Source organism: Camelus bactrianus, unplaced genomic scaffold (assembly GCF_048773025.1).
Source record: "Camelus bactrianus isolate YW-2024 breed Bactrian camel unplaced genomic scaffold, ASM4877302v1 HiC_scaffold_33, whole genome shotgun sequence".
NCBI lineage: Eukaryota > Metazoa > Chordata > Mammalia > Artiodactyla > Camelidae > Camelus > Camelus bactrianus.
Genome location: NW_027413948.1, coordinates 3101129 through 3122743, shown reverse-complemented (window position 1 = coordinate 3122743; position 21615 = coordinate 3101129). Strand labels below are relative to the sequence as shown.

General features: G+C 41.0%; 1 long non-coding RNA gene across 1 annotated transcript; it reads left to right on the top strand.

Moving 5' to 3' along the window:
* Window positions 1-10874: 10874 nt before the first annotated feature.
* Window positions 10875-15202, top strand: LOC141576774 (uncharacterized). The gene is made up of 3 exons (XR_012505192.1): window positions 10875-11056; window positions 13542-13662; window positions 14401-15202. It is a non-coding gene; the product is annotated as an uncharacterized LOC141576774 (long non-coding RNA).
* The last annotated feature ends 6413 nt before the right edge of the window (window positions 15203-21615 follow it).

The following is a 21615-nucleotide window of genomic DNA, read 5'->3' as shown; positions in this document are numbered from 1 at the left end:
GCATAAATTGAAATTGTACATTTTCACAAATGTTGCATTCTCAGGCAATGACTTAAAAAGTTTATATTTTTTTATTTTAGTGCTCTGTAAACACTAAAAACAAAACATTACAAATGATTATAGTGCAAAATAGGAGTGGGCTTTGAAAGTCCAACCATTGCTAATGATGTTGCTTGTTTTTCTCTAGTGGTGCTTATTGACAGAAAAATTTACAAAGACTGAATTGGTTCTATGTAGTCTTAGTATGGAGGAAAGTTTTGTCAGTGAATATAGTAAGTAAAATCTTTACTCTTTTCTTTCCTGATGATGAATATGTAAGTTGTTTTCATGGCTTAAGTACATTTCCTCATTTGTGAAATTTGAGTGATGCCGTTTACCTTGTTTGACTGTGAGAAGTAGACGCCTTGTATACGAAGCACCCAAGAGCTGCTTAGTAAAAATATGCTGTCACAAGGACAGATAGTTTAGAAGGATCAACTCTGAATACTAAAGAGAGTGGCTTGTTTCTGATGCATATTCAATATGCATATATATGAATATATGAATATGGCTTAAAGTAACAAGGATTCAGGGTTTTGTGTGTGTGTGCAGTATGAAGGTTTAATGAAATCTGTATCATTCTAGTGAGACAGGGACTAGTTAAATCACCTTAAGCAGACGGCCTTGAAAATTATTTACACAGAATGTGTGTTGTTACAACTCAGAATTCATGTTGCCGTGTAACCATCCACTCAGACATTTAAATTCGTAGAAATCTGACCAGAACTATTAAGTTTAGAAAAATCCACATTGATCATTTTAAGGGAATAAGCTTCTTTCTTTTGTGATTAAAGAAATTTTGATTTATTTTTCTGCATGCTTAATAGGTTTTAAAATATCAAAACATTGATTTGACATGTCACTTTTTTTAATAGAATAAAGCTCATGCTGTTTTAATGTGCAAATAAAAGTTTTTGTATTTCAATACACTTGTATGATTTCCTGGCTCTTTGAGAAGTATTTTGCAAGATACTTAGATTACCTACTGTTGGAAAAATACAGACGTGACTTTTATGAATAGAGGTCTAGTACAGATCTGTTGGTTTTTGCTACAGTGAATGACATGAGGCCTAGGAGAGAGAACTTTGCTGCTGATTGCCGGAAGGACAGATCCCAGATCTCAGTCTCCCCTCCTGTAAAATGAAGTGGCTGGACTGGATTCTTTCCTCTTCTAAGATGAGTTTCCATGAGCCTGTGTCTTTTGTTTATATTCAAGAGTATTAGCAATGTCAGATTAAATACTGAATACCTCTCCCTTCCCCGAAGCAAACTGCAGTATGTGGTACATAAGCTTTTAGTTATCTGATTCTTGTTTCTGATTCAACAGGCAATTTTTTTGTTGCATCTTTCCCGGCAACCTGGAAGGTCTTTTTAGCCATAGGAGGCGCTGTTGCACCTTCATACAGTCTTAATTTTCCTGTTTGTAAAAGAAGGCTTAACAAATATTTTTTTGCTTTGATTCCTTTGCTTAGTGCTTCAGAATAGCACAATGTCCATTATGTCTGTCTACCTGGAAAAATTATTCTGCTTATGTCTTTGTTTTATTCTGTCATCTCGCTGTGAACATTTCAGACTTGCTGTGCAAACAATGGCAAAATCGGTCTTTTATTCCAGTGTTAGCAACCAGTGAGCCGGGATTTTATAAAGCAGCTAGAAGCGGCCTCTTGAGCACCTTAAAGCTGAAAAGTGTACTGAGTTCCCTGAGTATTGACCCAGCCGCTGTGTGTCATTTGGTGGGAGGTGATTTTGTACATAGAAGAAGGGGTGTAGTGATTTGACTTGGGTTTGCGTGCACGCGCTGCCACTGAGCCACGTGAGCCTGAGTCAGTTTGTTCTGAGTTTCTCCCTCGTCTGTGAGATGGGGATGCTCGTATATGCTTTGCAGAATTGTGAGAATTAGAAATTATGTAAATTGTTTAGCACAGTGGGAATGTCAAAGGGCTCATAAAGTTTAGCTCCTGTTTTGTATGAAGCCATCATTTTAGAGTCTTTGGCAATTACTAAGAAACAGGAAAATAAGAAAAGCTGGTTTTATGATGAAAGATATTTGAGGAGGTTCCATAGTTCCTATACCCATAATTTAGCATCAGCAAAGTCAGGACCGTTACACAGTCGCCCTGAACCAATGTTAAGCCACAGAATTTTTTGGTACTTCATATATATTGGGGCTTAAGTGGACCCAATACTTATACACATGTTTTCTCCAGCAGCCAACTGAGAGATGACACAGAAGAACAGACAGGCGATAAATGTCTCCTTTATTACTGATGAAGCCACGTTCTCCATGAAATTCAGGGCTGTGGGAAAATGCGTGTCATGATACTGTGTCCCAGAATTAGAGACTCACGCAGTCCCAGGTAACTCTGGGCCACAGCGAGCCTTCCCTTAAGATGAGCTGCCCCATCCTGCACAGGGCTGCCCTGCCATGGAGCTGAGCATCCCGGGTGCTTCCCAAGGGTGGCCAACACTGGAGGGAAAGGAAAGGTTTCATATGCCCTGCTTGTCTCTCCGGACTCACACCTCAATCTGTTATTGTGAAGAGTGCTAGCCGTTGGCCAGGGGTCAGGGGTGTGAAGGGGGAAGCACTCTCCATGGACCAGAGGAGTGTGGATGAGGCATCCCTTCTCTCAGTTTAAACAGGTGGTGAGATGCAAGAGAAGGGTGCTCTCCAAGAGTTTATAAGAGGGGAAATAAGGATTTCATTTGGGACTCAGACTAGCCATGAAACACAGAAGATGATTAGTAGGGAGACTTGTAAATCACTTTCTTATTAAATTCACATTTGTTGAGCACCAAAAATGTGCTACATTCTTTTCTGAGCGTTTTACAGAAATGAATCCTTCAATCTTCACAACAAGTGAGTAAGGGAGATTTGATTGTTATCCCAGGTTTACAATGTGGAAATTGAGGCACGGAGAGAGTAAGTAAGTTGGCCAAGGTCACAGAGCTAGTAAGTGGCAGAGCTGGTATTTAAACCCTGGCTGTCTGGTTTCCAGGCTCCCAGGGATGGGCTTTGGGTGTTTAGAGGTATCTGCATCCCTGGATCTCTGTACCTCTGTGCATCACTTAGCCCAGAAAGTACAGGGAAAGAGAGTTACACAGGTGCTCACAGTCGTGTCTCAGCCACTGTCAAAGGACAGTGCACCGTGATTGGCGTTAAATGTCTTCTGGGCAGCAGATCTGTTCGTATAACAGAAATTTAGTCCATTGAGTTAATCTAGAAACCCTTCCTGCTCTGCTTCTGTCCATGGTTGCCATGTGACTGCCTGCCCGTGATTGGGCCGTTGAGGAGAATCTGTACTCATAGTTGAACTCTGATATTTCAGTCTGGTTCGTAGTTTCACATCTCCTGTTACATTAATAAATTCAATTTCTGGTTTCTTTGCATCAGTCTCTCATGAGTTTGGTTAATGTGACATCAGTCCATGGGAGCCCAGGGTTGCTGACGGTATATTTTCTGAGCATGTTGTGGCACTTCTACCCGTGTGGACCTGGGTGGAAGATTTCCGCCTTCCACACTGATTTCCCCGAACAGCAGGGTCCTCTCCCACCCCCGAATGTGAGGCTGGGAGCTCTCAGAGTAGGCCAGTCAGAGGCCAAGTCCACCAATCAGAAAATGATGAAGTCCTTGGAAGTGGGTTTAATAGAAAAAAAGGGCTTCCAGGTAGTCCGATGGGCTGTTCGAGTCCATTTGGTGAAAAGCTATCCACTGTTTCTGGTTGAGCTGCTTCTTTGCTGTTGAAAAGTCTGGATTACATAGAGGGATTTTAAAAAGCAGAAAGGTGTGATTTCATGTGGTACATCCACACAGGTGAGAAGTGATGGATGACCGCCTGTGTGAGGCATAGACAGAGTCTTACAAACTTCATAAAACAGCTTTAAAAGCTCTGCCATCTGAGTGCACTTCATATGGGGTCCAATTCATGACTGGGCATGCTGAGAGGGCAAATAATTGATAATGGCAGAAAGGACACGGAGGCATCAAAGAGATCTCAGTCATGTTCCCTGTTTAAAGGATGTGGCACAATGTAATTTATTTGAGCTGGTTCTTCACTGAACAGTTTCGAGTGTTTTCTGGGACTCCCCAGTGCACCAAGGTTCCTTACAGCTGGGTGTCCCCACAGTGCAGCTCTGTCAGCGCTCATCCTGGGCTGACGTGGTGTCACGGGGAGCAGGACGGTCAGCGTCCCCGGCTCCTCCGAGCTCCGTTTCTTCATCCGCAATGCTGGGTTTCTCTTCGCTGTCTACTTAGTAGGGTTGCTGAGAATCACACGTGATGGTTGTCAGGGGCGATTTGTGGTTGTCCCTGTGATAGTCATATAGTGAATATTTGATAGAAACTCTTGTTTTTTATTAAAATTATGGCTCCTAGATTGCAGTGGTTTTTAGTCTGCATTTACTCTTTTTATAAATTTATTCTTATTTTTAAATAAGCACTTATTTTTATTTATTTTTATGAAGGTACTGGGGACTGAAGCCAGCACATTGTGCATGCTAAGCAGGTGTTCTACAACTGAGTAATACAGACCCTCCTTGTCTGAACTTAAAAATAAATATTTCAATACACAAAATAGCTCTTAAACACCATCATGGGACCTATTTTCTGTATAGACAATTGAATACATATGCTATTTCAATAAGAATAAATGTTGTTGGGACATACTTTCTGAATCTGTTTATGTGTTTAAAAACGATCATAGGTAGTGATAAACACGAGTCTTAGATCCACTACTTAGGGTCTGTTTTGCCATCATGGGAAATTATATTCTATAGAGAAGGCTAATTGGGTCTCGTTGATATTTGGATGATTTAGCAGATGATGAAGGCTTTCAAAAGCTGACAGTTTTGTATTTTAAACTAACTACAAAGTTATCTTCTATAAATTGGAAGTCCTCAGCTTGTGAATTGCCCAGTAATTCAGTGTGTACATGTCTGTGTCTCTGTGAACGTGTGTGTGTGTGTGTGTGTGATTTCAGGAAGGTAGAAATAAGTTCCATATAGCCCTCTGATACCTCTCTCTTCCAGTTCAAGGTGTAGGCATATATTTATACAAATAAATTGATACTCTTTTGTCATTTGGCATATTGGTGGGTATAAAAGTTTCTCATACTTGTTTCAGAAGGGTTGGGGAGAATGAGCTTAGAAAATAGGAGGAGATAGAGGCAGGAAGGTTCTTTACACTTTGTGCAGGATGAGAAACAGTAGCTTTTCTTTTTTCTACTAAAGCAAACTGGCACTGAATTGTAACATACTATTACTCAGAATTGCTTTTCTGATCAGATACGAGTGCCTCAGATTTTTCAAGGCAACATGAATGATGAAATGTGTTTTAGCAATTATCTTTAAATGTAGTTTTATTTTTTAATTAAAAGGCTATAGCCTGTTCTTTCTTCCAGCGTTACAAGAAGTTCCCATTGATCCAGGTACATGATAATTGTGCTTAGTTTCTTCGGGTTATTGTTTTGTTTTTTTTTTAAGTGCTTGTTTCATTGTGGTGTGAATGAATGTTTAAAATTTCTGGATTTTGATGTTTAGAACATGCTGATTTATCAGAACTGTTAAAAACCTGATTGCTGTTTGGTCCTCGTTTGGTGGGGCAACCTATTGATTTCTGTTGTCTGTTAAAAAGGGAAATTCTTCCTCTAGCCTGTAGATCATTAAGTGAATGGTTTGCAGTGTGCCTTTAAAATTCTTTGAATGCATTGAGCATGTTTGTCCAGTGAATTTTGAATTGACTCATAGTAATGACTTTGATTCTGTGGCTTTTGCTCGTCTCCACATGAATTTGAATTCTCTGTTGCATTTTGTATACGTGTTCTTAACAGGGGAAGAAATTTTGCATTTTTTACATTGGTGGGTTTTCCTATCCCCTCTGAATGCCTTCTGTAATTGATACAGCGAAAATCTGTTATTGCAGTGCTTAATTATTTCATAAACAATTTTTTGGCTTAATCAGATACAATGACAAAGAATGATAATAAAAAACATGAAAAACTTCCTTCCTTTGAAGAATAGAAATGAGGTGGTCAGGCTCACGCGTGCTTTGTACCTGACACCCTTACTTTCATGTCATTGTGTATCATGATTCGGAGATGGAGTTGCTTCAGGTTTGTAGATTTTTGTTTTAACATTTGTGTTGAATTCATTCTCTAGGCTGATGTTTCCTGTTGCGTTTGTGGAAAGTGTAGGTGAAGGGAAACAGATGCTATGTTTTGTATTCAGGAGGCCTGAGTTGCTGAAGAGAATAGAGTAGAGGGTGGGCTGAGGAACAGAGTGACACTCCCTCACCTCCAGGCTGAAATTGATGAACAATGAAATCAATTAGGTGTATCGGTATTTATTTGACCAATAGAAGTCAGAGGGCCCAGACTGTCTAGTTATGCGCAATGGAAAGTACTGAATTCACCTGCAGAATTAGGTGATTTACCAAGTAGAAGCAGCTTAGAGCAATCAGAAAAATCAGTTCTATGATGAGATATAAAAAGAATATAATATCTATTATTTCTGAAACTTTTCTATGTTAAGTTGTGTAGAGCTAAAATTAAGTTCCAAGCACCAGGAGTTATGAGTCTGGGTGGTTCTGTGGGATCGTTATTCAGGGATGTGTCTAGACCCTGCTGGAATGGCCGAAGCTGGCAGGAAAAGACCCAGAGCCAGGATTTGTCATCCTAGGGTGTCCTCCATAATGGTTCCATGTGATAGCCCATGATTGGGTTAACAAATTTAACAGACTCCAGACGCATGTGAACCTTAAGAAGAAAAAGTGTGCTTAGTAACTGCTTTCAAGCAAGCACCTGTGCATCCTCACTCCTGTCTCCTTGCCATAAAAAGCAGAGACAATGCCTTGCTTGCATATTTGAGGTTTTAGATAGCACTCTGTTCATTGCACAGCAATGACCCAGGCCCTCAGCTATAAATGCTGGGCGTGCGTGCTGTTAGATAGTCTATTATCCCCAAAACACGGACCTGGCTGGACTGGTGGTCTGCTTTGTAATGAATATCTAAAGAATTTATCTTGTTCCCCTCTCCCCATGACTCCCCTAAAGGTAAACTAAGCCTTTTTACTCATTGTGGATTCTACAATCTCTGTCTCATCCTGTCTTTCCCCAAGTTCCTGTTTACTATCACACAACTGTTAAAGACTATTTTCTTTGATTATACACAATAAATATGGGAGCATTTGAGAGGCTCTTGGAGTTGGCTCCCTACTCCCTCTCGCTTTCTTTCCTTTTTCCGCAGTCTTGAGTCATTCATTCCATGTCGGTAAGACTTCTGCCAGCCAGAACCCACAGTTCCAGGTGAGAAGGATGCAGACTTTATCTCTCCTACCCGAGGGAGAGAGAGAAGAGAATTGAGATCTGCTCCCCCGTGGTCCCTTCCTGCCCCAGGGCCACTCCAGTTCACCTGCAGCCTTCTGGCCTCTGCTCTCAGGGCCTCTGTCCCAAGACTGACATCAGCCTTTTTTTCCCTTGTCAATATTTCCTGTGCCTTTCAGGAGTTGGTCTCTTCTCTGCAATTCCACCCTGGCAGATGTGATGGTGGTCAGCGTGCTGGTGGGCCGTCATTTGGGGACTCCCAGGAGCCATTCTGATTCTCCTGAGTCTCTCATTCGGGGTTACAAAACTGTTGAGAACCGGAGGAAGCCCATTCACGTGAGGTCAACACAGTATTACATCACTTTCATTTTATTTTTGAATTTTCATTGGAGAAATTATTTGTAACAAACTTTTCCAGATTTTCGGCCGCCTGCTTTCCTCACCACTATTTCCTTGTTGGCTCTGGTGCTTGTTTAAAGAGCCAGGTTTCTTCTCTGGTCATTTCTAGCAGCTGGGCTTGCCGAATCCTTGATCTGCATTTGAAGCAGAATGCTTCTTCGTGATGTCAAACTGATTTTCCTTGTCATGTCTTAATATTTTGTGTACACTCAGCAACTGTTTCAAGTGAAATGCTCTTGTCCAATTTCGGTTAACTCACATTTGCTGAACTCCTGCTTTCATGCTGAGGGCAGTTTCTTCTTCCTGTAATAAAATTTAGCAATTTGCATTTACTATGGGAAGGTACTGGCCCGAGGTGCTCTCGTTCTTAACAGTTTTAATAACAATTCACCCATTAAAATGTACAGTGGTTTTTACTCTATGCCCAGAATTGTGCATCCCATTCAATCTTAGAACATTTTCATCCCCCCAACAGGAAGCTCCTTACGCATAAGCAGACATCCCCATCTTCCCCATCCTCCCACAGCCCCAGGGAGCCACTTTTCTCTCTCTGTGGGTTTGCCTCTGCTGGAAATTTCATGTAAATCGAGTTACTTCATGTAAGTGGAAGCATCTATTGTGACTGACTTCTTTCACACTGAGTAACGTTTTCAATATTTGTCCACGTTGTGGCCTGGGTCAGTACTCTATGCTTTGCTATTGCTGAATAATATTCCTCTGTATGGCTGGGCCCCTCTGTTTACCCATTCATCACGTGATAGGCATTTGTGTTGTTTCTGCTTTTTGGCTGTGATGAGTAATGGCACCGTGAATATTCCTGTAGGAGTTTTTATGTGAACATTTGTTTTCAGTTCTCTTACGTGTGTGCCCAGGAAGCAAAATTGCCTGGTTATTCAGAAACCAAATGTTCAACTCTCTAAGGACCTGCCAGGCGTTTTTCCAAAGTGGCCAGGCTGTGTTACATCCTCACCAGCAACGGCTGCGACCTCTGCATCTTCTGTGTCCTCATTAGTGCTTGTTACTCTTTTTTTGATTATAACCTATTGTAGTGAGTGTGAAGCAGTTTCTCCTAGTGGTTTTGACTTGATTTCCCTTACAGCTAATGATATTGAACATCGTTTCGTTGTGCTTATTGGTCATTTGTATATTTTCCTTGATAAATGTTTTTCAGATCCTCTATTCATTTTTTAATTGAGTTGCCTTTTTATTGTTGAGTTGTAGGAGGTTCTTTTTGTTTTTGTTTTGTTTTTGTTTTTGTTTTTTGGTAGATACAAATTCCTTATCAGATAAATGATTTGAAAAAATTTCTGCTGTGTGTTGTTTTTTCACTTTCTGGATGGTGTCTTTGAAGCAAAGTTTTGAAATTTGATGAACTCCAATTTATCTCTGTTTTCTTTTTCCTTGTCCTTTTGGGGTAATATTTAATATCTGAGGTATTTTATTTAAACTTTTATATATAAAATAACTTAATTATTGGGACCGTTCTAGGAGACGGGTGCTGTTGTTGTCCCCAGTCTATGGATAGGAGACTGGGATGCAGAAAATTTCACTGACTTATCAGTGTCAAAGCTACCCAGTGCTGTGGGAGTTCAGACCCTCATGTTTGTCCCCAGCATCTGTGCTCTTCACCACCATGCTCCACTCCTTCCTGGAATCGTTAATGAAAAAGTCTTTACTTTTTTGATTTCTTGTTAGTTTTTGTTTTTCTCATTGGGGCCTCATCTCCTCATTTTCCTTTAAGAGATCAGTGTAGGTTTATTTTAGGTCTCATGTAGGCAGAAGCATTGCTATCAGTTAACTTCTTTATTACTCACTCCCCAGTGATGGCTGTTGCTAATTGACCTAATGAAGTCTTGCTTTAGTCTTTCCTTCTCATGACACTAACAACAGAGTCATGACTTACAGAATGCTTAAAGAAGAAAGTACTTGATTGATTTTATTTTGCTACCCAATCAAACCAATCAAATAAAAACCCCAGAGTTGACACAGACGGTAAGACCTCCAGAATAGGGTCACTGTCTTCCTTGTGTTCCATTTGTTTGGTCACAGTGTCTGGATAGTGCCTTGCTGTCCAGCAGTTTTGTTAGGATACAGTGCTCGTGAATCATTGTAAGGACAGAATTTTGACAACAGACTGTGCTGTTCATTTCACGAGGGAAAAGTTAATATAGAAATACTGCTCAGATCTATTTTAAAATTAAGCTTGGAATTTTGAGAAGAATTCAAGAAACCATACAAAGATCTTTTTCACTAATTTTAGATCTATCTTAGACACATTATGGTTACATAGCAGAGTACCTTATCAAGTAGATTTGACAAGAGGTGTGTATTATTGATTATTTGTTTTAGTTGAAATATTCTACCTGGGATAAAATATTCAGTGCCCATAAATGAACAAATATGTTTGTATTTCTATGCAACAAGGGAGCAGACTTCATATGTTTCTATATAATATATATGACTGTGTGTTTTAATCTGTCTTTCAGTGTTTTTATAGTTTTTCAGCAATGTTGTAACTTTAGAATTCTTCTAAGAAAATCACCCCAGATTCTAGTGCAGTTTGTACTGTGTATCCTGTCTTATGCATGGGATTCCACTGTCCCCACAGGGAGGAATTTCCTCTTCTATTGAGTTAGTATCAGAGTTAAAGGAACTGTGATTTCTAGGCCTTTGCTCTCCATGTGTTTGCAGTTGGCTGTCAATCGCGATTTTCCCTTTCTTGAGTTTTCATTGTTCAATTAGAATTTTTGAAAATAACTATTAATATGTTGCATCGATCTCCCTAGAAACTTGATGTGTTTGTGCTTTTCAGTTTTCAATTTATGAAAAATGTAAATACACACTTGTTTTTAAGTAGTCCTTTTTCACTAGATATTTGGTTACCTCTTTATAGTTAAAATATTTTTTTCCCAATGAATGAATCGGTGTGCATGATTTAAAAGATACCTTACTTTTTATTTTTCTTATTGTAACAGTTATATTCATTGTAGAGAATTTAGAAAATACGGATAAACACATTAATAACTTAAAATGGCCTCTAATCTCACCTAGACATACAGTTGTAAGGTTTGAAATTGAGAATTACAGGTCCTCTCACATTGTTCTTCTTTTTCAAGTACGTTTTGGTTACTGAGACCCTCGAATTCCCATATGAATTGTAGCAGCAGCTAGTCAGTTTCTGCAGAGGAGCCCGCAGGGATTGTGATCGAGACCACGTTGAATATACGGATCGTTCTGGGGAGCACTGCCATTCCAAGAGCGCTGTCTTCTGATCCAGCAATGTGCTTGGTTTGTCTGTCCAGGTATTTAGGTTTTGTTCATATTTTTTTTTAACAATGCTTTGAGTTTACAGAGTTATTTTACTTTTTTTTTTTTTTTGCCTTTATACTGAGGACAAGTGTGCCAGGTACCGGGATCAGAAGTGTATTTGAGCCCCGCCACTTGCTGCCACCATGGTCGCTGCGCTCTTGCTTCACCCGCTCTACAATCTTGCACAGAATAGGACCTCAGTAACTCTCTCTCTCGAATGATTATATGCTTGTTGGATGATGCTTGAGAGTCCGTGTGATGATTTTTTTTCCCCAGCCTTTCCCCACTTCTTTACTATGCCCTTTCTCTTCCTTTCCTCCAGCCTGGGTTTCAGTTTACCTGTGGCATTGATTTTTCTTGTCTGTAGACACTTCCTTTCACTGGTTCACGATAATTGTACATGTGGGCTGTGGAAACTTGCTAGATGTCAAGAAAGAGCCAATCCATTGCATGCTAGTAATTTTAGAGTGCATTATTGTTTTATCGATTGAAATTAAATCAGGGTGACCCCCTGAGCCCTCCCGTGAGCTGTTTTTGCCTTCCTACATGTGATAAAGCTCTGGTTGCTGAATGTGCCCTTTCCCCAGACTTGGTTTTGGAGTTAAGTCACCATCAGTGGAGCCCTCTCTTTAAAAGATGAAGAAAACATTTGCTCCTTCTCCCTGGTTGGGGACTTGGATGAGATGAGGTACCAGATAAAGAATGGAGCCCCACCTCATTCTAACACCCGCTCGTTCCTTTCCTTTCTCCACGGAAAAAGAGTACAATTCAACACTATAAAGATTGATTGTGACCAAATGAGATAGACAGGACAACCGATCATTTATTAAATATACTTTCATGCCAGAAACAAGTGTATTATACACACAAAAAGCACACAAAGCACGGTAGTACCGTGATTACAAACGTGGGTCCGAGTTCGAGTCCTGCTCTGGAGTGACCAATCCTGTGAGATGGAGAACTGGTAGGTCGGCTTAGCCTCTCTCGGGCTTGTTTTCTGTCCTGCAGAGATGGGGCTCGCTAGGCGTCCCTCCCCCGTAGAGGTGCTGTAGGGTGCAAATAATGCGCGTGGGCAGCCCGAGCACAGCTGCTCGTTCCTCGTAAGTGCAGGAGAGCATAGCTTTTGTGGTGAAGGCTTTATAACAGCCCCGTGTAGACTCTCAGTGCTCCGAAGGGATGCCCTGTGGTTTGGAGATGGGATTCTCATTTCTGTAAATACCCAAGGATTGTGTAATTGGGCCCTGCTGATTTGAATCTATTCTTTAGAAACTACATATTGTAGATATATTTTTCAAGCATGCATGCTTTTTTCTTTTATTATTTATAGTTCAACCCTCTCCCTTGGTGGGACTTTTCATGGAATCCAGGAAAAAGCCCTAAGCCACCTGCCTCTTCACACGTCTCCGTGGCGGTTTTCTTCCCTGACTAGAAGAGGGTTCTGCATAGGAAATTTTCTTTGTTCCCCTTTTCTTGGAGTCTCTCTGTCTGTCTGCCCACCTCTCACCTGTCCAACTGTCCATTTCTCTACCCACTCATTCTTCTGACTTGTTCCAAAAAGCATTTCAGGCAGCTTACAGAAGAACAGATACCAAATAAACAGGTGAGAAAGTGGGGCCAAGTTCAGACAGTGAGGCTAGGAGGCGAGCCTGTGTGAGGGTGGCAGGCATGAGAGACACGCGTCTGCCCTGTGACTTATAAGATCGACAGCAAGAGTGTGCCTGAGGCTCCCAGCAGACACAGGGAAACTGAGTGTGTGGGAGATGCTCACTGGCTGTGAAATAAATAAGTGGCTGAGGAGAAGCCCAGCCTTTCCAGCTACTAAGGCTTAGGAGAATAATTTGAGTGTCTTCAACATCAGATTATTTCATCTTTTCTTTTGTCAGAGTTCTACATATAGTTGGTTACATTCTGTACCTTGAAATTTCTACAAAATTTCTTCCCACGTGAGTCCCATGACTCGGGAATGGGGTGGTTCTGCTCATTGACTGGGGATGGCCAGAAACCGAAAATGACAGCTTCAAAGGAGCCTGGGATTTGTCAGTTATGTTTTGTCAGTACTGTAGAGTTCAAAAAATGCTTTCACAGTATCTCTCCATCTGAGGCGGCAGCGTGCTCTCTTAGCAGCATCAGGAGCTCAGGGCCACGGGATGGTGGGGGCTGACTGCTTTGCCGTCAAGACAGCTGAGCTAGTCACTGCAGGTGTGGTTCTTTTACGTAAGGCCTTTCATGTTCTTTACTTGAATGTTTCAACAGGGAGTTAATTAACTGAGTCAATTAACATTTAATGAATATGATGCTTTGTTGTAAAGACAGTTATAGACAGAATATAAGCTCTGAAGCCTTTAAAAACGGTTTCATTACTGAAATTTCACTAGGGGAGATACACAGTTTATCTTATTTATGCCTCTCTTTTAAAGTAACAAAGAAACAAGACAGAAAAGGCAGAGGATGGTTTCTGTTCTTCCTTTCTGCTTGCAGGTGCCCTCACCTCCAGTAGCATCCATCCAGACACCGGAACTGACACTGGCCGTGCTCAGAACTGCCTCAGCCCTGAAGACACAACTGACAAATAGAAGGGGACCACGCCCTGTTACAGCAGGTGCTCTCACTTTCTGGATCCTTATGTAACTGAGCGGTGTCAATCAGGATTGCCCGTTTTACATTGTGTGGCGCTGCTGCGGTGTCTCCTAGGTATTTGTTTCTGTAATTATTCATGTATTATTCCCCAATGCGTGGTACTACACGTCTAAAAATGCTTTTTTCAGATGAAAAATAATGTGCATTTAATATAATATGTCTGAAAAAAGGGGCAAAAGATTCTATCCTGGTCCCGCTACTCAGAGATAATAATTAACAATTTAACATTTATTTTCTGTTCTTTTCGTCAGTGTGTAGCATCTCTGTCATAAAAACCAGTGAGCACTCCGTCCCTGTTTACTGTTCGGAGACCTCCATTTTCCATTCGGCTTATTACATGATTTTCTACAATATTCTATCTCCCCTGGCATGATTTTTAAAGACCAGTGTAGCATTCTGTCTTATGGAGGCATGGTCCATTTTACTTCGGACTTAAATAAACTTTTAAATTCCAAGTATACTTAACTGAAATACTGAAAAGAGAACTGTGGTGGTACAGGAAGGCCCCTAACTCCCTTCCCATTAATTCCTGAGAGTAAAAGCTTTTGAAAATTTGGTATATATATTTCATGACCTTTATGCCTATGAGATACATATATATACACATATGAGAAATCAATGTATAGGTGTGTGTATATATGCTTTATTTAAAAATGAGACCATACTATATGTTTTTCTGCAGCTCGCTTTATTCACTCAGGGGTATATCATGGACATCCTCCCACTCCAGACTCACCCGGCCCTTTCAGATAGATTGGAGGGGTCTCCTGATGTGTGGGTGTCGTCTCTTGTCCACGGACACATTTGGTGGGAGAGTGCTGTGGACAAGGCCCTGGACCACGGCGAAACGCCGGCTCCCTCAGCGCCCGCAGCTCGCCTTGATTTACCGCATCATTGTCTTGATGGTGGACAGTTAAGTTTTCTCCATTTTCCACTGTCAGAAAGAATGTTTGAGTTGCATCCTTCTTGTACAGAACTTCCTGTGATCTTGTATGTGTATTCCTTTAGTTAAGGCTTCTGGAAATTTAGTCCCTGGATGTGACATTTACATTCATCACAGACTCCTTTCAAGTGACTAGAAATTCCTTCTCCATTGGGGAAAGAAAAAATGCACAATTACTTATGTAACCAATTCTCTATCGCTGGATATGATTTCACTTCAGTTTTTCTTCCCACCTTTGTAAACAGTGCTGTGTAAATGCCCTGATGGGTACATCTTTTTGGACTGATTTTTTTTTTCCTAAAGGAAACGATTCCTAGAAGTGGAGTTGAGTCAGTGTGTATGTACGTTTTTCAGAGCTTACAAATCCATTGATATGTCATCCTCTGAAAAAGTCGCTCATGATTTGTTCTCCCACAGATGGACACTAGCTAGAATATCTTAAAAATATTTGCCAATATGATAAGCAAAAGTGCTTTTTCATTGTTTTTGTTTGCATTTGATGACCAGTGAAGTTTTGAGCATTTTTCACTCATTAGCCATTTGACTTTTTTAAAATGAATGATTCTTTTTTATCCTTTCCCACATTTAAGTGAGGGAGCTTCTTGTTGCTTTGTGACAGCTTTTTGTATGTTATGAAAATTAACTTCGTGAATTCATCAACATGTATCACAGAGCTTTTTCTTGTCATTTCTTTCCTTTCATTTTGTTCAGGAAGTTTTTTGATTTTTGTTGTGACTCAAACTATTCTTAGGATAGTAAATGTCTTCCTTATGGGTATTATCTTTGACATTATTCTTAGAAATACTCTCTTATAATGGAATAAATCTCTTCTGTAGTTTTTTTTTAATCTCTAAGATGGAGATTATAATAGTACATGTTATAGTGAGGAGAAGTTGAGTTAATAAGAGCAAAGAGTTGTATTTGCTGTTACTAGTACTTTTTAATATTTACATCGCTATCTGCAATTTATCTTGTGGTCATTATGACAGGAGTAGAATTTATTCTTTCCAGGTGATTCTCTGTCCCAGGACAATTATCGAATTCATAATTTTCTCTTTGATTTGAAATCCCACCTGTACAAAATACTTACATACACTAGAGTCTTTTTTGAGCTCATGGTTCCCTTCTGTCAATCTCCTTTCCTTACTCCAGCACCATATCTTACATGTTGTAAAAATTTATTTAATAACTGGCAGTCTGATTTTTTTTGATTCTTTTCTTCCATCCCAAATTTTCTTGTCAAGTATTATGACTTTATTATTCCTGAAGAATTCCAAAATATTTTGTTCAAGTTATAAAAAATCAGATTGGAATTTTCATGGGATTTTTTAGTAAGTTTTGAATTATTCTTAGGAGAACTTACATCTTTACAAAACTGCTTTTCTCCATGCAATATGTTTATGTCTCTACATTCATACCTCTTACTTTAACCCTCAGTACAGTCCTGAAGTTTCTCCATTTAGAATATGGGCATTATTTTTGAATTTATTCCAGATTATTGTTTATGTTTTTGTTAATTTTGTAAGTGAGAATTTTTTGCTATTATATTTTTAAATGTTTAAAACTGACATTTAGAAAGGAAGATTCGGTTTGTCAATACTCACTTTGTAACTTGTCATTTAAAATTGTAAGTATTAAGTACTTGTTCCAGAATCCTTTCTTTTCTGTTTTTTAAAATTTGTTTCCAAGATTCTCAAAATGTTCATAGCTAAGTAGTATAGGTGGGGACACAGATGGAGAGAGGAAGTGTGGCTCACGAACAAACTGTGAGCACTTTCATGGCTGCCTATAGGCTGGAGAAGCCACAGAAGAGCCCAGGTTAGACCAAGGGTGGCTTTGTATGCACTTGAAAGCCAGCTTTCCTGCCTGTATGGTGAAGCCTGGTGGGCGTGGCAGGTAGATGATCAAGGTCTGATCAAGGTCATTGGCTGCACAGAGCACTGTGTCTGTGAGAACTGGAGACCATTACCATGGGAAATGCTTGGCGCCAGGAACACTGCAGGGGAGCTGGGGAGCCTGTGTGTTAAGGATTTTCCAGCCCTGGGAGTGGGAAGATGAGACTCTGCATTCAGATCTGAGTTTGAATTCATCCTCTCTTGTTTACTGGTCCTCTGACTTTTGTCAAGTTATCTACCCGCTTTGAACTCCTGTTTTCTTGTCTCTCAAAACAGGAGAATTACAGCCTGCTGCTAGAGTGTTTGATCAGGGTAAATGATTTGTGTCTATAAGATGCCACGTACAGTCACAATCTCAGTGAGAAATGGGCTGTCGCCTCTTCTTCTGCAACTCAGTGCTCGATAAGACATCGGGGGAAAGCCAGTCCCTAATTTGTATGTGATGCAATGAGGAACAAAATTAACGTCTTGCCTTTCCCTAGCAGTATTCTTATTTCTTTGCTTCATTTACCTCTTTCCTCCTTTACTCTCCCCTTTCACATCCTCCACCAAAAGAGACTGAGTCTGTCTCAGGACACTACATTCAAATTACTTTAAATGTTGGCTCATCCCCATGAAATTACAGTGAAATTAAAAATAATCTGTACACGTCCCAGACATGATTATATTTGATTTACACACTCACACACACACACACACACACACACACAATCAGGCTACCTCCCATTTGCTGAGGGAGAAGGACCACTTTTTCTGAGTTTTCATTCACTGAGCGTGAGAGCAAAGTCTCTTAAGCAGAAATTCGCCTGGCTTCTTGCATGGTTTTTTAAATTGGATTTCTGCTTTGTGTCCACAGAAATAGACTCCTATTAGAAGAGGGGAAGTGGAGACATAGATATTCTGCTGAGATATTGGTGTCATCATGTTTGAGTTGGAAAGGACTTACGACAGCATAGAGTCGTACCTTTTTATGGGTGAGAATCCATGATAGTGTAACTTGGACAAGAACCCGGGTCTTCTGTCTTCATGTCCACGCGGATGAAGAGGTAACTGGGTGGGGGATGGCAGGGATCCTTGCTTGAGTTCCGGGGTCTTGCTAGTTTCCATTGTTCAGCTGCCTTTAATTTATGTCCATGTGGCCTCTCATGGGAAGGTCACTCTATCCTGATAGATTGAGTTTCTAATCAGCAAAAAGGTCTGGACCCACTCATGTTTCCCAGAGATTTTCTGCTGACCTGCTGACACTTTATATACATGAGATCTAAGAAACTGCTGGATATAAAATCCTTATTGTTATCATTTGCCCTCGAGTTCCACAGGAATGGGGTACTGTCTCAGGCTGTCTAAGGCCAGCTCTGAACAAAGATAGGGTGATAGGCTGTGCAGCTGGACACTCCCCAGTCGAATGGGATTTCCACCTTAGTTTTTAGAATCAGGCAGATGAGTTCAAATCTTACCTTTACCAGTTATTAGCTTTGTGACCTTGAGGAAGAAACTTTACTTTTTTGGGGACAAATTTTCTTTATCTGTAAATAAGTTCAGTATTTATTTTAGGGTTTTTGTTTTAGAATTGAATGAGCTAATTCCCTCATTTATTCCTAAAATACTGATCACATGGTTCTATGCTGGTGACTTAGTGGTTGATTACTAAGGGACTCAGTAGTGAGAATGTGGGTGAGGCTCCCTGGATAAAAGAGCTTATATTCCATGATATGCTTGTAAAAGACTGGATTGCAGTGGATTTTTAGTAAATGTCCATTCCTTTCCTAATCCCCATTGATTGTGTATATATCTTTATACTAATATATGAAAAATTTTTTATTGCAATTTAAGTCTTTTTGTAGTATTTAAAGTATGTAGCTATAACAAAAATATGTGAAATAAAATGATTTGACTTTTATTTTCTTTTCAATAAGCAAAACAAAATAAAATAGAAAAGAAAAGAAAAAGTTTTGAAGGAGTAGAAATAATTATATTTCCGTGGAATCGACTCTCTATGTTAGGTTTTTCCGTTGTGTTCTTAAACAGCATATAAAATTGACAGGTTTTGACTTCAGTGTTGATAGCTGGGTGAGTATAGTTTCTTTTTGTGGTTGTCTTTGATGAATTATTTGCACTAGATCATAAATAATGTGCATGTTACATATTGGAAACGAGGAAAGAGTGGAGACATACTACCTCCAATGCAGTCATTTTGTTACCGAGTCCAAACACATTCTGCTCACCAAATGACAGGCCAATAAACTGGGAGATGAGGTGTTGGAGCAAGGAATAGTGACTTTATTTGCAAAGCTGGCAGACCCAAAAGATGGCAGACTGATGTCCTGGAGAACCATCTTCCCCAAGTCAGAATTGAGTCTCCTTTTATACAAAAAAGGGGCGGGGCTGCAGTTGGTTGTTGGAAACTTCTTGTTGTATGAATTGCTTGTCCTTTGAATCCGCTGTTCTTGCAGCTGTCCATGTGGATCAAATCATGTTGCCCCTGTAAAACCTCCAAAAATAAAACAAAGTTATTCTCTATTTTGCAACTTGCCATCTCTACATAAGTGCAGATTAGTTAGCATCCTTCAAGATCACGGCCAGGAGTAGAGGCTGTCCTGGATATTTCAGTCTAAAGGCAACTTTCTTTTACAAATGGTGCAGAGATAACAAGTCTGAGCCTAGAAAACAGGGCACAGGGTTAAAGCCAAAAGAACAGACCTAACATGGGGTCAAAATTGTTCTTTTCTATTACAATTCCCTTTTCCGCTTCATAGATAATTTTAGTAAGAAACATGAGCAATTTTGTATTTTTGCTCCTTAATAACCGATAAGTGGGCCAACTATATTTTTGTGAGCAGGGATGCTGTGCGGGCATAGGGGTCACAGCAAACTCTTGTTGGGGTGGCCGACCCTGGAACATGTCTGATGCCCCGTGAGTGTTGGTGAGGGTCCCCCTAGCCAGCGGCTCTCTTCAGGAGCCAGCATATGGGCATTGATATCTGGAGACCTCATTTTCGGCTGCAGGAAATTTTTTAGATACTGCGATTGATAAATCACTCCAGCTGGGGATAATTAGGGAAAAAAGGGAAAGGAAAAGGGTTTGGAGTAGAGTAGAAGAGAAGGACATCAGATCACGGAGCCTGAGTGCTTGGCAGCGTGGCTTCGGTGGAGAGGGGAGCAGACGTGGGGAGGGGCCTGGCCCCGGAACCAGCTCCTGCACCTGTCCCCGTGCCCAAGCCACATAGCTTTTAATTGGGCCACCTCTCTGGTCTGGATGTCACCCTGGGCAGAACCTTGAGAATCGAAGGTAAGGGGTGGGCAGCACTCACCTAGGGGGTCACTATGGATTTCGGTCAAGTCCACAGTGCCTTTCCTGGTCATGTGTCTTCACTTGTCCTTTATCTCAGGATCTGAGGAGGAGGAGAAAGGAACTCAGGTAGAGATCCAGGAAGATATCCGACTGTGTTAAGAGAGGACAGACACAGTGACACGAGGAGCGAGGACACTTGCAGCAAATTAAAATGACTTCACAACTATTGCTTCAGAGTTGCAGGTGTGAGAAAGCCTAAGCCTGTCTCAGAGTGCAGGGGACAAGTGGAAAGGAATGGCAAAATTTCCGCTGAAAATTGAAATTTTGTTAAATAGCCTGCTACTGTTGCTTGTATCACTTGAATGAATGCAGGCATATTTCTGTGGGCATTTATAGGTTCACTCAACCCCACCAGCCCCTCTTGCCCCCATCGGGGATGGGATTTCTCAAGCACAGTGCCCCTCCTGCTTGGGTGGGCCACGCTGCGTGTCCTCGCCTGGGGCCGGGCTGCTGCAGGGCACTGAGTCCCCGAGGCGCGGCCTGGGAGACACGTCAGGAATATCTCTGCTCTCGACTGAGGGCCTCCTTTTCCCCCTGCAGTGTAAGAATGCCAGTGACTGAGTTAGAAGCATGCTCCCAAGCTGTCCGTGTCCTTGCCATTAAGAAGCGGACCCTGGAAGCTTCCAAATTTCTCCAGAATGCGTTCTACATTCACCTTCGGCAGGTGACGGTATGTCTTTACACAAGTGGAGGAATTACTGCCGTTTTCCTGGAACTTACTCACCACTAGTCCATCTGATTTTTCTGTGCTAGGATTCAGTATGGCCTGCTAAAATATCTGGAGTCAGATCTTGAAACACTGATGAAGAGGATCATTTATTTTATTTCTATATATGATAGCTTTTTACTTTCAAAATTCAGAATTTTTGGTTCTTTCAGGAATTTTTGGGGGGTTGGCGAAACAACATTGCTCTTACCATCTTTGAGAACTGTTGCTTTGTGCCTCTCACCTGTCTTCTGTCACTTGTGAGGCAATTCCATTTGTGACCCTCTCCGTGTTGTTCATGTTATAAAACATATAGTCTGTTAAAGTACAGTCCCTTTTACTCCGAAGACATTCCACAAATACTACTAAAACCTGGGTGTGGTTTTAAGAAGACAGAATCATTAGAACATGTACTTGCAGGTTGCTAGTGCAAAGTCCCCAAATCAATAGTCTAGCTCAACATCTAAAATCTTTCTAATCTACCTTGGATTTGTATGGATAAGTGATGCAGTTTGGTAAGAACTCAAGACCAGGGTTAGAATACAGGCTGGTGTAGCTCAGCAGGTCCTCCTGATCCAGCTCCGTGCCAGAGGGTGGGGTTGAGGGGGAGAGGGCTGGGCCTTGGGGAAAGGGGAGGGCCAAGAAGGAGGGGTGTCCTGCCGTTCCTGAGCTCAAAGTTTCATGGCAAACACCTTCACCAGGTGAAAAACTTGGAGTTTCTTCTAAGAACAGTAGGTTTGAAAAGAGTCATAAAAGCACGGGAGTGACAATATCCCTTTTGTGTCTAGTATTGGAGAGCGGCTGTGGGGCCACATGTGAGACTCGTGAGTCCAGGTGTGCAGTGTTGGTGGCTTCCACCTGAGCGGTGGGACAGTCACTGGGAAAAAATGAACAGACTTTAGGCATGTTTAGATGGTAAAAAGGAAAGGATGAATGATGTCTGTGAAGGTAGGGTGGAGTTAGGCCCAGGTTTCTGGGTGGATTAATGAGGTAAGTGATGGTCCTGCTGTGCTCTGAGG